Raw genomic sequence first — 17,135 nt, forward strand, 5'->3', positions numbered from 1 at the left:
TTTCTCTTGCTTGGGACGTCAAGTAGTAAAGTAGCGTAGCCTCCAACTCATAGGAAGCAACCTCTAACAAGGCGCTTAGTACCGTATGGCCTAAGTGAGGCCTCAATAGCTGTCTGTTAATAATTATATGTATGCAGCCTAGTGGTTCATGGTGTGGGTTCCTGTAGTCATGTCCTAGTTCATGAACCACGGGCAACGTATGAGTGGCCAAGTAAGTGGTCCCGACAGTCGGGATACCAGCTACTTTGGAATAAGGCTGGGCATCTCGGACATATTCTGAGTCGTGGTCACCTTTGTGCTCATACGGCAAAGACTACCAAATCCACCGGTTAGTGTCTCAACCGTTAGCGGTAAAACTCAATGGGACTCGGGGCAAGTAAGGCTAGCAACCTGCTTCCCTGGTACTTTAAATATGATGCTGGCAACAATCAGAGCAAAATGCCTCGGACCTTTGGAGGTGACGGAGTCCCACCTCTAACTGACAAACCAGGGACTCGTAAGATACGACTTGGCAAACAAATGGTAATGAGATGGGGAGCCATTAATATCAATGGGGGCTACTCTGGGAAGAAGGTAGAGCTGGCAGAGCTGGCAGAGGCTGCAAGTAAGATGGGGCTAGACGTTTTAGCTGTTAGTGACATTCGGGTAAGGGGTGAGAAAGAAGAGGAAGTGGGAGAATACAAGGTCTACCTGTCAGGGGTCAAAGCAGGAATAGCACAATCGGGTGTAGGGCTTTACATCAGGAAACAAATGGAACCCAGCGTAGTTGCAGTAAGGTATGTAAACGAACGACTGATGTGGATAGATTTGACAGTGTCTAGCAAGAAAATTAGGATTGTGTCAGTATATTCGCATTGTGAAGGGACAGATCAAGATAAGATGGATAGTTTTTATGAGGCACTCAGTGATATAGTTGTCAGAGTAAAGGACAAGGACAGTGTTCTGCTCATGGGTGATTTTAACGCCAGGATTGGAAATCGAACAGAAGGGTATGAAAAAGTTATGGGTAAATTTGGAGAGGATATGGAGGCCAACAGGAACGGGAAACAACTCTTGGATTTCTGTGCCAGTATGGGCTTAGTAATCACAAACTCCTTTTTTAAACATAAGAACATTCACCGGTATACTTGGGAAGGCAGGGGAACCAAATCTGTCATTGACTATATAATAACAGATCAGGAATTTAGGAAGGCTGTGAGAGACACACGTGTATTCAGGGGATTCTTTGATGACACTGATCATTATTTAATCTGCAGTGAAATTGGGATTGTGAGGCCGAAAGTGCAGGAGGTCAGGTCCATACGTAGGAGGATAAGAGTGGAGAAACTTCAGGATAAGGAAATCAGGCACAAGTACATAACAGCGATCTCAGAAAGGTACCAGTTAGCTGAATGTAGTCTATTACAGTCATTGGGAAAGGAATGAACAAGGTTCAGGGACACAGTACTAGAAGTGGCTAAAGAATGTCTTGGAACAGTAGTGTGTAAAAGTAGGATGAAGCAAACAGCTTGGTGGAATGACACAGTCAAGGCAGCCTGTAAAAGGAAAAAGAAGGCGTATCAAAAATGGCTACATACTAGAACTCAGGTAGACAGAGAAAGTCATGTTGAAGAAAGAAACAAAGCCAAACAGGTAATTGCAGCATCCATGAAGAAATCCTGGGAAGACTTTGGAAACAGGTTGGAGACTATGGGTCAAGCTGCTGGAAAACCAATCTGGAGTGTAATTAGCAATCTTCGAAAGGGAGGTAAGAAGGAAATGACAAGTATTTTGGACAGGTCAGGAAAACTGCTGGTGAATCCTGTGGATGCCTTGGGCAGATGGAGGAAATATTTTGAAGAGTTCCTCAATGTAGGTGAAAATACGATCAGCAATGTTTCAGATTTCGAGGTAGAATGGGATAGGAATGATGATGGAAATAGGATCACACTTGAGGAAGTGGAGAAAATGGTCAATATATTGCAGTGCAATAAAGCAGCTGGAGTGAATGAAATTAAGTCGGAACTCATCAAATACAGTGAAATGTCAGGTCTTAAATGGCTACACAGGATAATTGAAATGGCCTGGGAGTCGGGACAGGTTCCATCAGACTGGACAAAAGCAGTAATCACACCAATCTTTAAACATGGAAACAGAAAAGATTGTAACAACTACAGAGGTATCTCTTTAATCAGCGTTGTGGGTAAAATCTCAGGTATTGTTGAAAGGAAAGTGCGAGTATTAGTTGAGGACAAATTGGATGAAAATTAGTGTGGGTTTCGGCCTCTTAGAGGTTGTCAGGACCAGATCTTTAGCTTACGGCAAATAATGGAGAAGTGTTATGAGTGGAACAGGGAACTGTATCTATGCTTTATTGATCTAGAAAAGGCATATGACCGGGTTCCTAGGAGGAAGTTATTGTCTGTTCTACGAGATTATGGAATAGGAGGCAAACTTTTGCAAGCAATTAAAGGTCTTTACATGGATAGTCAGGCAGCAGTTAGAGTTGACGGTAAATTGAGTTCATGGTTCAGAGTAGTTTCAGGGGTAAGACAAGGCTGCAACCTGTCTCCACTGTTGTTCATATTATTTATGGATCATATGTTGAAAACAATAGACTGGCTGGGTGAGATCAAGATATGTGAACACAAAATAAGCAGTCTTGCATATGCGGATGACTTAGTTGTGATGGCAGATTCGATTGAAAGTTTGCAAAGTAATATTTCAGAGCTAGATCAGAAATGTAAGGACTATGATATGAAGATTAGCATGTCCAAAACGAAAGTAATGTCAGTGGGGAAGAAATATAAACGGATTGAGTGCCAAATAGGAGGAACAAAGTTAGAACAGGTGGACGGTTTCAAGTACTTGGAATGTATATTCTCACAGGATGGCAACATAGTGAAAGAGCTGGAAGCGAGGTGTAGCAAAGCTAATGCAGTGAGCGCTCAGCTACGATCTACTCTCTTCTGCAAGAAGGAAGTCAGTACCAAGACTAAGTTATCTGTGCACCGTTCAATCTTTCGACCAACTTTGTTGTATGGGAGCGAAAGCTGGGTGGATTCAGGTTACCTTATCAACAAGGTTGAGGTTACGGATATGAAAGTAGCTAGGATGATTGCAGGTACTAGTAGATGGGAACAATGGCAGGAGGGTGTCCACAATGAGGAAATCAAAGAAAAACTGGGAATGAACTCTATAGATGTAGCAGTCAGGACGAACAGGCTTAGATGGTGGGGTCATGTTACACGCATGGGAGAAGCAAGGTTACCCAAGAGACTCATGAGTTCAGCAGTAGAGGGTAGGAGGAGTCGGGGCAGACCAAGGAGAAGGTACCTGGATTCGGTTAAGAATGATTTTGAAGTAATAGGTTTAACATCAGAAGAGGCACCAATGTTAGCAATGAATAGGGGATCATGGAGGAATTTTATAAGGGCGCTATGCTCCACACTGAACGCTGAAATGCATAATCAGTCTTAAATGATGATGATGAATGATGATGATGCAGCCAAGAAGAATATTGAACAACCAGTTAAGTACAATATATATTATTTTTTACCAACGACTTCTAATTATAGTGGTCGTTGCAGATCCAGACCATGCAGCCAGCACCTTATCGACGTTTCTGACCAACTTGCTGTGATTTATTTGTTTCTGTTTAGCATTGGCCACCAGTCAACACTGGCGTCAACTCGTTCGTCGTCATCATAACAGATTGTGTGTAGCGAAGCCAGCCTCACTAGTGAGAAGAGTTCAACGGGGAGTGCTACAAGATTAGAGGGTGCTTACTACACTTCTCCGGAAAGAGTCTTTGGGAGTAATTCTAGGAATTTGTCCATTGAACCTGGAAATTAGGAATAGAGGAGCCCTTTAGTAATTAAAGAAAGTCAATCAGATGGAAGTACGATGGCTGGTTGGAACTGAGGCCAATACGAAAAGTTAATAAAAGATCGCGTATAATAACTATGACAAAATGAAAGGGACACTGCGGCTACATGCAGTAAAGCATCCGAATTTATTGCTAACATCAGAGAGACTAAAAATAAAATTTCTTAACGCGTCGGATGGGTTGATAAATTACCTGGCTGGTCATTTCCTGTATGCTACGCATCTACACGTAATTAAAAAGACAGATAATTGCGGCTGCAGCAGTACGGGCAAGCCAGATCACACAATGTGGGACTGCGCGCTCGATGAGGAGGTGAGGCGTAATGGCCCTCTGGCGTTAAGCAGCACTGAGGAAGGAGTCATCCTGGTGCGTCCTGGACGATACTGCAGACCCAGACTGGCGCTACAGCCTGGAACCGCGCGACCGCTACGGTCGCAGGTTCGAATCCTGCCTCGGGCATGGATGTGTGTGTTGTCCTTAGGTTAGTTAGGTATAAGCAGTTCTAAGTTCTAGGGGACTTATGACCTCAGCAGTTGAGTCCCATAGTGCTCAGAGCCATTTGAACCATTTTTAAGTGCTCACGGAAGTATGGACTCTAAGACATAATTGCTTGTTATAGTGGAACACTGCCGATGTGCTGCCCGACGCCCGAGGAATCCAGCAGACAATGAGTGTTGACCAACGTAGTACGAGGAAGGATCCATTAGCGGAAACAACCATCTACAAGTTAAATGCACCAAAATAAAAGGAAAAAAGGGAACAGAGTTTCAAGTGCTGACATTAGTATTAGTAGTTGGGTAACAGTTTAAGGGTTTTGTCGTAGTTTTGTAGCAGTAGAAGTAGTATTAGATTTTAAAAAATTAAGTATCAGAAATATGTAGTTAATACATAAATTTATCCAAGATTTGTGTGTGGCCCTTTTTCGCTTTTCAGATAACAGGTTGTAGCTCTGAAGAAAAAAAAAAAAACCATCATACGCTGCGCGCAAATATTTATTGACACTCACCATGATTCCTTTAATCGAGACACGACGAAGCCACTGAGCGCTTTGCCACCTCATTTTGCACTGGGTAGCGGGAAAAGGCGGGACGGACGATCCGTCAGTGATCACGGACTGCGGCCGAGAATCGAGCGGCGGCCAAGCGTGGGGACGGGTTGCGGGCTGCCGCAACAGGTCCCGCCCCCTCCTCTGGACAGAACACTTTGCTTTTTGCCGCCGGCTGCTGCTCGACTCGACCGTCTGCTCGATAATCGAGCGTGCTACCACCCAGGCCCGCAGCTCGCTGCTGCCTGTTGCTCAACCCCCCTGCCACCCCTCCCCCTCTTCCCGTTCCCCCTCCTCCTCAGCCGATCACCGCCAAGAAGTTGCGCTTGCTGGCCACTTTTCTTACCAACGCCGCGCTGCTACCAACGCACGGCGGGAAGTCTGCCTTCAGGAAAATCTACTGCGTGAACACCACATTACGGTTCACCAGAGTTCTTTACCTTTTGTTACCACTCTTTGTCTGGGGAATTTACTCGCGAGCATTCGTAACACAAACTAAAACTTACACCACGAAGTCTTTATCACGTCGACCGGACACCATGTAATCCTCTGCCACTGGCATTATTTCAGTGCGGTAATACGGTCAGCACACCGATCTCCCATCCCTCTGTCAGGTCTCTGTATCTTCTTTTACTTATATTTCTTTCCGTGAGGATAAGATGATATACAGTCACTTGCTGAAATGAGACGTTTGTTCAAACTTCTTGACGTAGGTTTCGACATCTTCAGAAATGGCATCTTCAGAAGGATCATTATATACTTGTTAAAATATACGTACACAGAGAAAGTTAAAATAATTCACTGTAGTACAACGAATTATTTTCACTTACTGGCTACATAATATTGTGAATGATAGCCATAAGGCACCAATGAAAAACAAAATTCACGTCCATAATTGTAAAATCATACTAATCATGCCGATAGTCATTAGACAGCCCTTCACAAATATAACTAGTGAACAAACGTCGTGCCGATGTCTCTTAGGTTAAGAAAAGTGTGAGGCAAGAGAGGGCAGTACACGCAAGCGCGAGACATGTACGCAAGAGTCAGTGAAAATAGCGGCACTAATATGTGTTAAAACAACTACAATATTAAAACTGTAAGCTACAAAAAAAGGCTTTAGTGACCATATAACAACACAAGGGTCGAACATTTAGATTTTTACTAGGATTTCGCCCAAATTTTGTTTTCAAACCAATGAATTATGTCAACTGTCAAATAACTTTAAGATGATCATGGTTACTAAATCCTTTGTTTCTAGGTTACGGGTTTAATAGTTTAATTGTTTTGAGCCATTTTAGTGCTGTTACTTTCAGGAGAAAGAAAACTGGCATTCTACGGATCGGAGCGTGGAATGTCAGATCCCTTAATCGGGCAGGTAGGTTAGAAAATTTAAAAAGGGAAATGGATAGGTTAAAGTTAGATATAGTGGGGATTAGAGAAGTTCGGTGGCAGGAGGAACAAGACTTTTGGTCAGGTGATTACGGGGTTATAAATGCAAAATCAAATAGGGGTAATGCAGGAGTAGGTTTAATAATGAATAAAAAAATAGGAATGCGGGTTAGCTACTACAAACAGCATAGTGAACGCATTATTGTGGCCAAGATAGACACAAAGCCCATGCCTACTACAGAAGTACAAGTTTATATGCCAACTAGCTCTGCAGATGATGAAGAAATTGAAGAAATGTATGACGAGATAAAAGAAATTATTCAGGTAGTGAAGGGAGACGAAAATTTAATAGTCATGGGTGACTGGAATTCGTCAGTAGGAAAAGGGAGAGAAGGAAACATAGTAGGTGAATATGGATTGGAGGGAAGAAATGAAAGAGGAAGACACCTTGTAGAATTTTGCACAGAGCATAACTTAATCATAGCTAACAATTGGTTCAAGAATCATAAAAGAAGGTTGTATACCTGGAAGAATCCTGGAGATACTAAAAGGTATTAGATAGATTATATTATGGTAAGACAGAGATTTAGGAACCAGGTTTTAAATTGTAAGACATTTCCAGGGGCAGATGTGGATTCTGACCACAATCTATTGGTTATGAACTGCAGATTGAAACTGAAGAAACTGCAAAAAGGTAGGAATTTAAGGAGATGGGACCTGGATAAACTGAAAGAACCAGAGGTTGTAGAGAGTTTCAGGGAGAGCATAAGGGAACAATTGACAGGAATGGGGGAAAGAAATACAGTAGAAGAAGAATGGGTAGCTCTGAGGGATGAAGTAGTGAAGGCAGCAGACGATCAAGTAGGTAAAGGACGAGGGCTAATAGAAATCCTTGGGTAACAGAAGAAATATTGAATTTAATTGATGAAAGGAGAAAATATAAAAATGCAGTAAATGAAGCAGGCAAAAAGGAATACAAACGTCTCAAAAATGAGATCGACAGGAAGTGCAAAATGGCTAAGCAGGGATGGCTAGAGGACAAATGTAAGGATGTAGAGGCTTGTCTCACTAGGGGTAAGATAGATACTGCCTACAGGAAAATTAAAGATACCTTTGGAGAGAGGAGAACCACTTGTATGAATATCAAGAGCTCAGATGGCAACCCAGTTCTAAGCAAAGAAGGGAAGGCAGAAAGGTGGAAGGAGTATATAGAGGGTTTATACAAGGGCGATGTACTTGAGGACAATATTATGGAAATGGAAGAGGATGTAGATGAAGATGAAATGGGAGATAAGATACTGCGTGAAGAGTTTGACAGAGCACTGAAAGACCTGAGTCGAAACAAGGCCCCGGGAGTAGACAACATTCCATTAGAACTACTGATGGCCTTGCGAGAGCCAGTCATGACAAAACTCTACCATCTGGTGAGCAAGATGTATGAGACAGGCGAAATACCCACAGACTTCAAGAAGAATATAATAATTCCAATCCCAAAGAAAGCAGGTGTTGACAGATGTGAAAATTACCGAACTATCAGTTTAATAAGTCACAGCCGTGATTTCCCTAAATCACTCCAGGCAAATGCCGGGATGGTTCCTCTGAAAGGGCACGGCCGACTTCCTTCCCAATCCTTCCCTAATCCGATGAGACCGATGACCACGCTGTCTGGTCTCCTTCCCCAAAAACCAACCAACCAACCAACCGCAAAATACTAACGCGAATTCTTTACAGACGAATGGAAAAACTGGTAGAAGCGGACCTCGGGGAAGATCAATTTGGATTCCGTAGAAATGTTGGAACACGTGACGCAATACTAACCTTACGACTTATCTTAGAAGAAAGATTAAGAAAAGGCAAACCGCCGTTTCTAGCATTTGTAGACTTAGAGAAAGCTTTTGACAACGTTAACTGGAATACTCTCTTTCAAATTCTGAAGGTGGCAGGGATAAAATACAGGGAGCGAAAGGCTATTTACAATTTGTACAGAAACCAGATGGCAGTTACAAGAGTCGAGGGGCATGAAAGGGAAGCAGTGGTTGGGAAAGGAGTGAGACAGGGTTGTAGCCTCTCCCCGATGTTATTCAATCTGTATATTGAGCAAGCACTAAAGGAAACAAAAGAAAAATTCGGAGTAGGTATTAAAGTCCATGGAGAAGGCATAAAAACGTTGAGGTTCGCCGATGACATTGTAATTCTGTCAGAGACAGCAAAGGACTTGGAAGAGCAGTTGAACGGAATGGACAGTGTCTTGAAAGGAGGATATAAGATGAACATCAACAAAAGCAAAACGAGGATAATGGAATGTAGTCAAATTAAATCGGGTGATGCTGAGGGGATTAGATTAGGAAATGAGACACTTAAAGTAGCAAAGGAGTTTTGCTATTTAGGGAGTAAAATAACTGATGATGGTCGAAGTAGAGAGGATATAAAATGTAGACTGGCAATGGCAAGGAAATCGTTTCTGAAGAAGAGAAACTTGTTAACATCGAGTATAGATTTAAGTGTCAGGAAGTCGTTTCTGAAAGTATTTGTATGGAGTGTAGCCATGTATGGAAGTGAAACATGGACGATAACCAGTTTGGACAAGAAGAGAATAGAAGCTTTCGAAATGTGGTGCTACAGAAGAATGCTGAAGATAAGGTGGGTAGATCACGTAACTAATGAGGAGGTATTGAATAGGATTGGGGAGAAGAGAAGTTTGTGGCACAACTTGACTAGAAGAAGGGATCGGGTGCTAGGACATGTTTTGAGGCATCAAGGGATCACAAATTTAGCATTGGAGGGCAGCGTGGAGGGTAAAAATCGTAGAGGGAGACCAAGAGATCAATACACTAAGCAGATTCAGAAGGATGTAGGTTGCAGTAGGTACTGAGAGATGAAGAAGCTTGCACAGGATAGAGTAGCATGGAGAGCTGCATCAAACCAGTCTCAGGACTGAAGACCACAACAACAACAACAACTTTCAATGACTCTTTCACATGTTCCGCACAGATGCATGCACTACCCTCTCTCGTCTTAAACTTTCCTTAACCCAAGACATCGGCGAGACGTCAGTTTGCTAGTTACAGTTTTGCAGAGCTGTCTAATGACGGACGGCACGGTTAGTATGGTTTTTCGAGGGTGCTTTGAAAAGTTTTCGAAACGGAAATGAAAAAAAAAAATACTTATATCACTGAAACTTTTTTTTTTTTCAATGTAGTATGTAGAGTAATGCACTTGGATCAACGATGATCCAGTGCCTTGATCCCATCTCGAAAATGAGTTTCCCCTAGCTTGCAATATAGTTGTCGACTCCGGCTATCAACTCTTCGTTTGAAGTGAATCTTCGTCTACCAAGAAAAATTTTCGGTTTTTGGAAGACATGGAAGTATGACGGAGCCATATCAGGCGAATAAGACGGGTGTGACAACAATTCATACCTTAGTTCGAGTAATTTTGCCATGGCGACATCAAATGTGTGCGGGTGCGTGTCAAAAGTCGCGGCACTCATCTTGCAGATAATTTTTTCATTTCTAATTCTTCAATTACAATGTGATATACCCTTTCAGGTGACACCTGGCAAGCTTGAGAAATTTCATGCACTTTCAGTCGGCGATCCTTCATGACCATTTTGTGCACTTTTTCAATGATTTCTGGAGTAATGACACATCTTGGCCGACCACTGCGTGGATCATCATCTAATCTCTCCAGACCAAATTTAAATTCATTTGTCCACTTGGCAAGAGTTGAATATGAAGGAGCACAGTCCCCCAGTTTATTCTGGAAATCGGCATGAATGTCCTTTGCTTTCATACCTTTCTTTACGAAGTACGTAATCACTGTTCGAATCTCGATTTTTTCCATCTTCGCAAATAACTACGCGGGAACAACAATAGAGCCACATCACCGCCACAGCTCTCTTCCAAGAGTACTGACGTGGCACGTATTTATGGGTAACAGTCCAATGAATATCACGTGAACAACTCGTTGCGCTAGCGCTGGTCTCTCGTGTTGATTCCGAGAACTATTCAAACCACCCTCTTACTATAATGGAAGTGAATTTTATCTTTCATTGGCGTCTTGTGGCTACAGTTTCAGCGTACCTGCACAACGTTATGTAACCAGTAAGTATAAAAAATTCGTTGTAGAGTAGTGAGTCATTTTTCACTGTTTCTGTATACCAATGTTTCAACGTGTATATAATATTAACTATTGTAGGTATAACTACTGCTCTTCTGAAGAAGACGTTTTTAAAGATGTCGAAACCTAGGTCAAGGGGTTTGAATAAATCTATTATTTCTGCAACTGACTGGCTGTATTGCACCTTATCCTCACGAAGATTCCATTCTACAGTTGCCACATAAAGCCATGTTCAAGATTATACTAGCTTTTATTTGGTTTCTGGCTACACAGATATTTTGCCAATTATATTGTTATTTGAGATATTAGAATAACATATTCATTTGTTGTCTTAACAGTGAATTTTCGACACATCTCACTATTACTTAACGACATGTGTCTTTCTGTACAACACAAACATAAAAACTTCTTTTATTCTGATATTTTTAATGATTGGCAGTCATACTTCGCTCGATTAAGTTTTATGAGGTTTATCACTGGAATAAATAACTAATCGGGGAAGATATTAAAGCCATGTGAAAGTAATACATTACGAGATGACTTCGAAATGTGTGTTACACATTGAATGCTGATCTACACCTCAAAGAGATACTGATATGCGAGACTATTTTTTAACGCAGTCAACAAGCCACTGTAAACAACGATTTGAAATTCCTCGTCGATAGAAACGCGCTCCTTGTTCAAGGAACAATTCGAGCATGGCTGTGTGAACGGCCTCATCGTGGGTAAACTTGCGGCTTCTGCGAAGCAGTTCCTCGATTGCCTGTAACTGATGGCGATGACCTTCCTTCCCGACCAGAATCACCCACGCTTGTGTGGCCTTGGTAAACTGTTGACAGTTTCACTATGATTAAAACTGACAGTGGATTTGGTCCACATATCGCTAGAATTTTGTCAGCCTGTGTGCATTTTAGACTTTTTGTACCTCACCTTCGAAGCACGTTCCCAGTTGCTGCGCCACTTCACTCCCATGCTGTGTTGCGCATATTAATAATATGTTCCTGCAGTAAACTCAAAAAATGTACTCTCGTCTGATAATGCTCCACCCTTGTTGCGCAACAGTCTTAACGTGGGAAGTCTTTTCGAAGTTCCGCCCGCATGCAGACGGTTTCTTCTTCTGGCATCAGTTGCTGGTGGCAGCTGTGAAATCAGTCAACTGCTGCGGTTGCCGTTGCTCGGCGACTTTGCTTCTTGACATTTAGTGAAGACTGTCCGTCACTCAGAAGTATTCTGTGATGTGAACATACATTTTGGGCTGTCGGGTAAGGTTCGTGACACTTACGGATAGGGCCATTCTCAGTTTGATGTTTACCTTATGGACTTTGGCCTTCCGAGTGTTGTTGTGTAACAGGAACAGCCGAGTAACAGGTGATGAAAGATGTCAGTTCTGTGTGATTATCTTCGTCATTGGAGAAGTTAAAACTTCGAGTCTGTAGAGATGTGTGGAGTCACTAATTCTCATTTCTCATTCAAGTATCTCCCCGATTAGCGTCACGAAACTGTACGCACCCTGTTCCAGTAAAGCCACCAAGGATAAACCTCTAGCAGTATCAGCAATTAGCCGGCCGAAGTGGCCGTGCGGTTAAAGGCGCTGCAGTCTGGAACCGCAAGACCGCTACGGTCGCAGGTTCGAATCCTGCCTCGGGCATGGATGTTTGTGATGTCCTTAGGTTAGTTAGGTTTAACTAGTTCTAAGTTCTAGGGGACTAATGACCTCAGCAGTTGAGTCCCATAGTGCTCAGAGCCATTTGAACCATTTTTGAGTATCAGCAATCATAAACCGAGTCGCTGACTACTCAGTTGCAGAAGTGAACGATAATATGAACATTGCAAGTTATTGCCTAAATAGGAAAATCTGTGTAATTCTAAAGGAACATGCTGTGTGTTAATCCAAAACGAAGTAATGCGTTTGATACAGGGCAATTCAGTTGCCCCTACCGCTGACTTTTATGCAGCCCACAACGTCTTCAAGTACCATGTTCAAGATTTTCATATTCTCTCGTTTGCTATGCGCGAACTTTTAGTCCTACAGAAAACAACAGTACCTTTTTGTAAGAAATATAATGTAGTTCAATTTTGTACTCGGATTCGTTTAGTTGGAGGCCACAGTTTTCGAATTATTCGAGAAAAACGCGTTTGTAGGTCACTTTTGTACGTTTTTCTTGAATAATTCGAAACTACTGCTGCTAGCGAAAACGCTTACCGGTACAAAATGTAACTACTTTATATCTCCAACAAAAAGGACCTATTCATTTTTTCTGTAGGAGTCATAGTTTGTGCGTAGTGAGCGAGAGAGTATAAAAATATTGTGCGTGGTATTTGAAGGCATTGCAGACTGCATAAAACCCAGCGGTAAGGACAACTGAACCACACTGCACATTCGGCAACAACAGTATGAATCATCGCATATTGTGTGCAGACATTGCTTATTGAATCGTCTACAAAGGAGAGCGTGTCTGGGATATCGTTCTTCGGTACTGGTTGAGCGTTTGGTGTACCCATCAGATTTAAGGAAGATATCGAAGCTAGTCTGAGGCGTGCTGCTAGATTAGTTACCGACAGGTTCGATCAAGACATGAATATTACAGGAATTATCCGTGAACTCTGTTGGGAATCCCTGTAAGGAAGAAGATGTTCTTTTCACTAAGCGCCATTGAGCAAATTTAGAGAACCGGAATTTACTAGAGCCTGCAGAACGATCCTATTGCCACCAACATACATTTCATAAGGGCTGCGAAGACAAGATAAGAGGAATCAGGGCTCGTAAAGAAGCATACAGGCAGCCGTTTTTCCCTCGCTCCGTTTGTGACTGGAACAGGAAACGGAATGACTACCAGTGGTACAAGATACCCTCCACCATGTACCGTATGGTGGGTTTCAGAGTATCTATGTAGCTTTAGATGTAGATGAATGCCGGAATGGTTCCTTTGAAGAAGATACCGACGACATCGTTCCGTATCCTTCCCTAATCAGAATTTCAGTTCCATCTATGATTGCTTTGTCACCGGAGGGTCATAAAATTTTATTTCTTTTTATTTAAATAAATACAACGGGCTTAATTAGAGAATTAATAAAAATGAGTGGCCTGAAAACCGGTAATACGTTTCCGAAAGTCGAATAGAAGTGTCAAATATCTTCCGTCGGCGAGACGGTTGAAAGGTCTAAAATATTTTTTTGTAGACGAATCAGTTGTTAGCAGATGCTGTGCATTCACTTTGGAGCCGCCCACGACCGGCAAACTTGCTTGCTTTCCGGTCACCGGTTATTTTCACTGGACGCGAGGTGTGTCACGATACCGGCCGTTCTCGGAAGCGGAGTTAACGATAAACTCCCACAGGCACCTTCACAGCAGCGTTAACAGAAGTATTACACCATGGCCACGCGTCTAGTTGTATTAACAACACTGGTTGAACAGGTTTGAAGTACTCGGTCACGCGAAGGCAGGTAATCGAAAGACTGGTGGCGGCGGTCTTCATATACGAAGCAAGTTCAAGAATAACATTTTAAAAGATGACTAATATTCTAATTGCTTCGAAGATTATGATAGTTCCGTTACCTTTTATGTAATAAGGTCGTTGCCGGAAGGGCTTTCGATATAATGAAACTCGTTTCTTCGAAAACTCTGCAGAAAATTTCTATACGTACGAGTTTAGCTAGTTTTGCAACTGACATTAGCAAGTCCGATAGTTTCGAGTTTCAGTCACAAATACTGAAAGACCACAGGTGATTTACGTTCCATGCTACTATGATTGACATAATTTAATTCAGCTCAACAGAGTGTTTTTCTGTCTGCAAGTAGTTCTCTCATATTATCATTCCAGGGAAAAGGATTGCGTTGGGAACCGAGCTGATTGATTTTGACTTCATCTTCTGATTTTGTTTGATAGCTTCCTATGCTCCATCTTATCCATACCCCTCGCTATGGATAAAAGTCTATGACTTGTGAATGTGTGAATGACTAGAAAGGAATGTACATTAGTAGAATGAGTATGGCTTTGATTTTCAAACAGCTGAGCAGAACTGAACGTACTCAAGACATTTCTCTCTTTACTTATTCTGATCAACACTAAATTGACACACAATATTTTTAGCGCAACGCAATCTGACTTTCAATAATCCGTACAAAAGAATGGCCCTGACTAACAATAACCTATACCTTTCATGAATCACTTACCTCACAAAAATCTTCGTTACTCGAACTACTGCAATACAACGAGCGCCACTACTGCCAGCTAAATTAAAGATTCAAACTACTGAAGGCACTAACTACTGATAGGCATAGTCAGCAAATGGAAGATTTTGATAGAGAACAAACAATGTATTTACCTTAATAATGTTCCAAAGTCATCATATATATATCAGTTCATGATATCCAATATTACAAATTTACTCTTTCTGATGGACACACGTCCAGATCGTCTGCTCTCAAAATTCCGTCATTTCTCTCCCCACATCCACCACTACTGGCGTCTCACCTCCAACTGCGCAACGCTACGATCTGTTCACATCCAACTACCCAACACTACAATGGCGACTACTCCAACAATGGCAACCACCACAGACTTCACACAGCACAGTCAATGATTTTCATATAGAGCGCTACGTGGCGTTACCAACGTAAAAACCTAAACAGCCTACTTACAAGCTATCGGAACTGTAGGAGGTTTTGCTTAGAAGTATAGGCATTCTAACAATCCGATCACGATGCATATACTCGCTGAGGTATTTTTAGTCAACATGGTTTCGTTTACACAGAGCTGCAATATTCACAGAGTGAAGACGAGACACGAAGAAGTACTGCAGTTCACTAACATCTCCTTCGCCATTCCAAATGCTTCAAATGGCTCTGAGCACTATGGGACTTAACATCCGAGGTCATCAGCCGCCTAGAACTTAGTACTACTTAAACCTAGCTAACCTAAGGACATTACACATATCCATGCCCGAGGCACGATTCGGACCTACGACCGTAGCGGTCGCGCGGTTCCGGACTGAAGCCCCTAGAACCGCTCGGTCACAGCGGCCGGCTTCGCCATTCCACTAAAAATAAATACAGTTCACTCAGTTCGTCTTTCAGTCCGGGTCCACAAAAAAGAATAATCTGAGCGACTAAGAAGATACTTGAATCGATGTTAAAAAACTTCCTTATAGTACACAGTTTTTATTCTGTACAAAAATTCGTTTATTAACAAAAGATCTTTTGGTGTAATGCCGTACGTGAATGTGTGCGCTACGATAAAAAAAGTCGCTAGATACAGAGAGTTAGAGCAGCGCATGCTTAATAACCAGGATGCCAGGATGTCGGGGAATATGCGAAAGACAGTTTCATACACAATATCAGTCACCAGAAGGGCAGAACAGAATTTTGAAAGAATAGAAACGTTAAAAATATAAAACTGGAAAAGACAAATGGAAAAGGGTGGGTTACATGTCTTCGAAACGTTTGTTCGTATATTAATAAACGCAGCTGAACTTGCCCGTTTTTTAAACGTCTTGAGTGTAAGTGAGAGAAGTAGCGATTAACAAAATAGGCGAACGGGCAAGTACGAGTGAATTCTAATCAAATGTAATACAACGGGATAGAACAGATAAAAGATTCTATTAGAGTATAAATACGAATGTTCTATGTGTTGCAGAGCCTTAATTTTTGAAAACCAAACGAAAAATCCTGGCATAATGTTTCAGAATGCGACTAAGTGCGGATCAGATAAGCAAAAACAACTTTAATTTGAAACCGGGTTAGAAACATCATGTCGGAGGGCATTCGGCAGAGTAATGAAACAGTGAGCAGGACAAACGATAGTTGCAGCGTATATAAGGTTGTTGCACCTAGATACTGAAGATTCTGATTTTGACATGCTGTTCCCAGGATCACCGCAAAAATACATACGCACGGAAGCACGCACGGATGCACAAAAAACAGAGAGGGTGTGGAAAGAAAGAGTTACACCACACTCCCAGACCCGAAATTAATTAAGAATATCCACGTCACAGAATGTACATTTTGTAATGGATTCAAAGTTATCATCGCCTCGGATGCTAGTAATATATATATATATATATATATATATATATATATATATATATATATATATATACGAGGGCTATTCCGAAAGTAAGGTCCGATCGGTCACGAGATGGAAACGACTATGAAAATCCGATAAAGCTTTGCACAGATGTGTTGGGTAGTGTCTCTAGTATAACCCCAGTTAGCATCACGTCGCTCTTCTCATTTCTGAGCTCGCAGTGAGTGCGTAAAGATGTCTAGAAAATAGTGTCTGCCGCCAAGTACGGGGGCCTGGTGAGAAATTTCCCCTGAAGCTATGCAGCTAACATTACATAACTGTCGTGCTGTTTCGTCTTCAAGACAATTCTCAGCCGCATTCTGCAGGGGCAATGAAGATGCTCCTGCATCGTTTTCAAATGGAAATATGAGATTACCCACAATACAGCCCGTAACTGTCTCCCTCTGAGTTTCAGCTCAGGTCACATGAACCGCTGGTTATGAAGACAACATTTCGGCACAAGACAACGAGCCGTAGGCCAGCGTAGAGAATTGGCGGAGAGCACTGGCGGCTGCCTTCTATAGCGAGGGTATGGGAAAGTTGGTACAACGCTACGATACACGTCTAAGTCGGGTCGGCGACTATGGAGATAAGTAGCTGCAAGGTGTATCTAACTGTTGCAAATAAAACATTTTTGATTTTTACC

The sequence above is a fragment of the Schistocerca nitens genome, chromosome 1, assembly GCF_023898315.1.
Source record: "Schistocerca nitens isolate TAMUIC-IGC-003100 chromosome 1, iqSchNite1.1, whole genome shotgun sequence".
Taxonomy (NCBI): Eukaryota; Metazoa; Arthropoda; class Insecta; order Orthoptera; family Acrididae; genus Schistocerca; species Schistocerca nitens.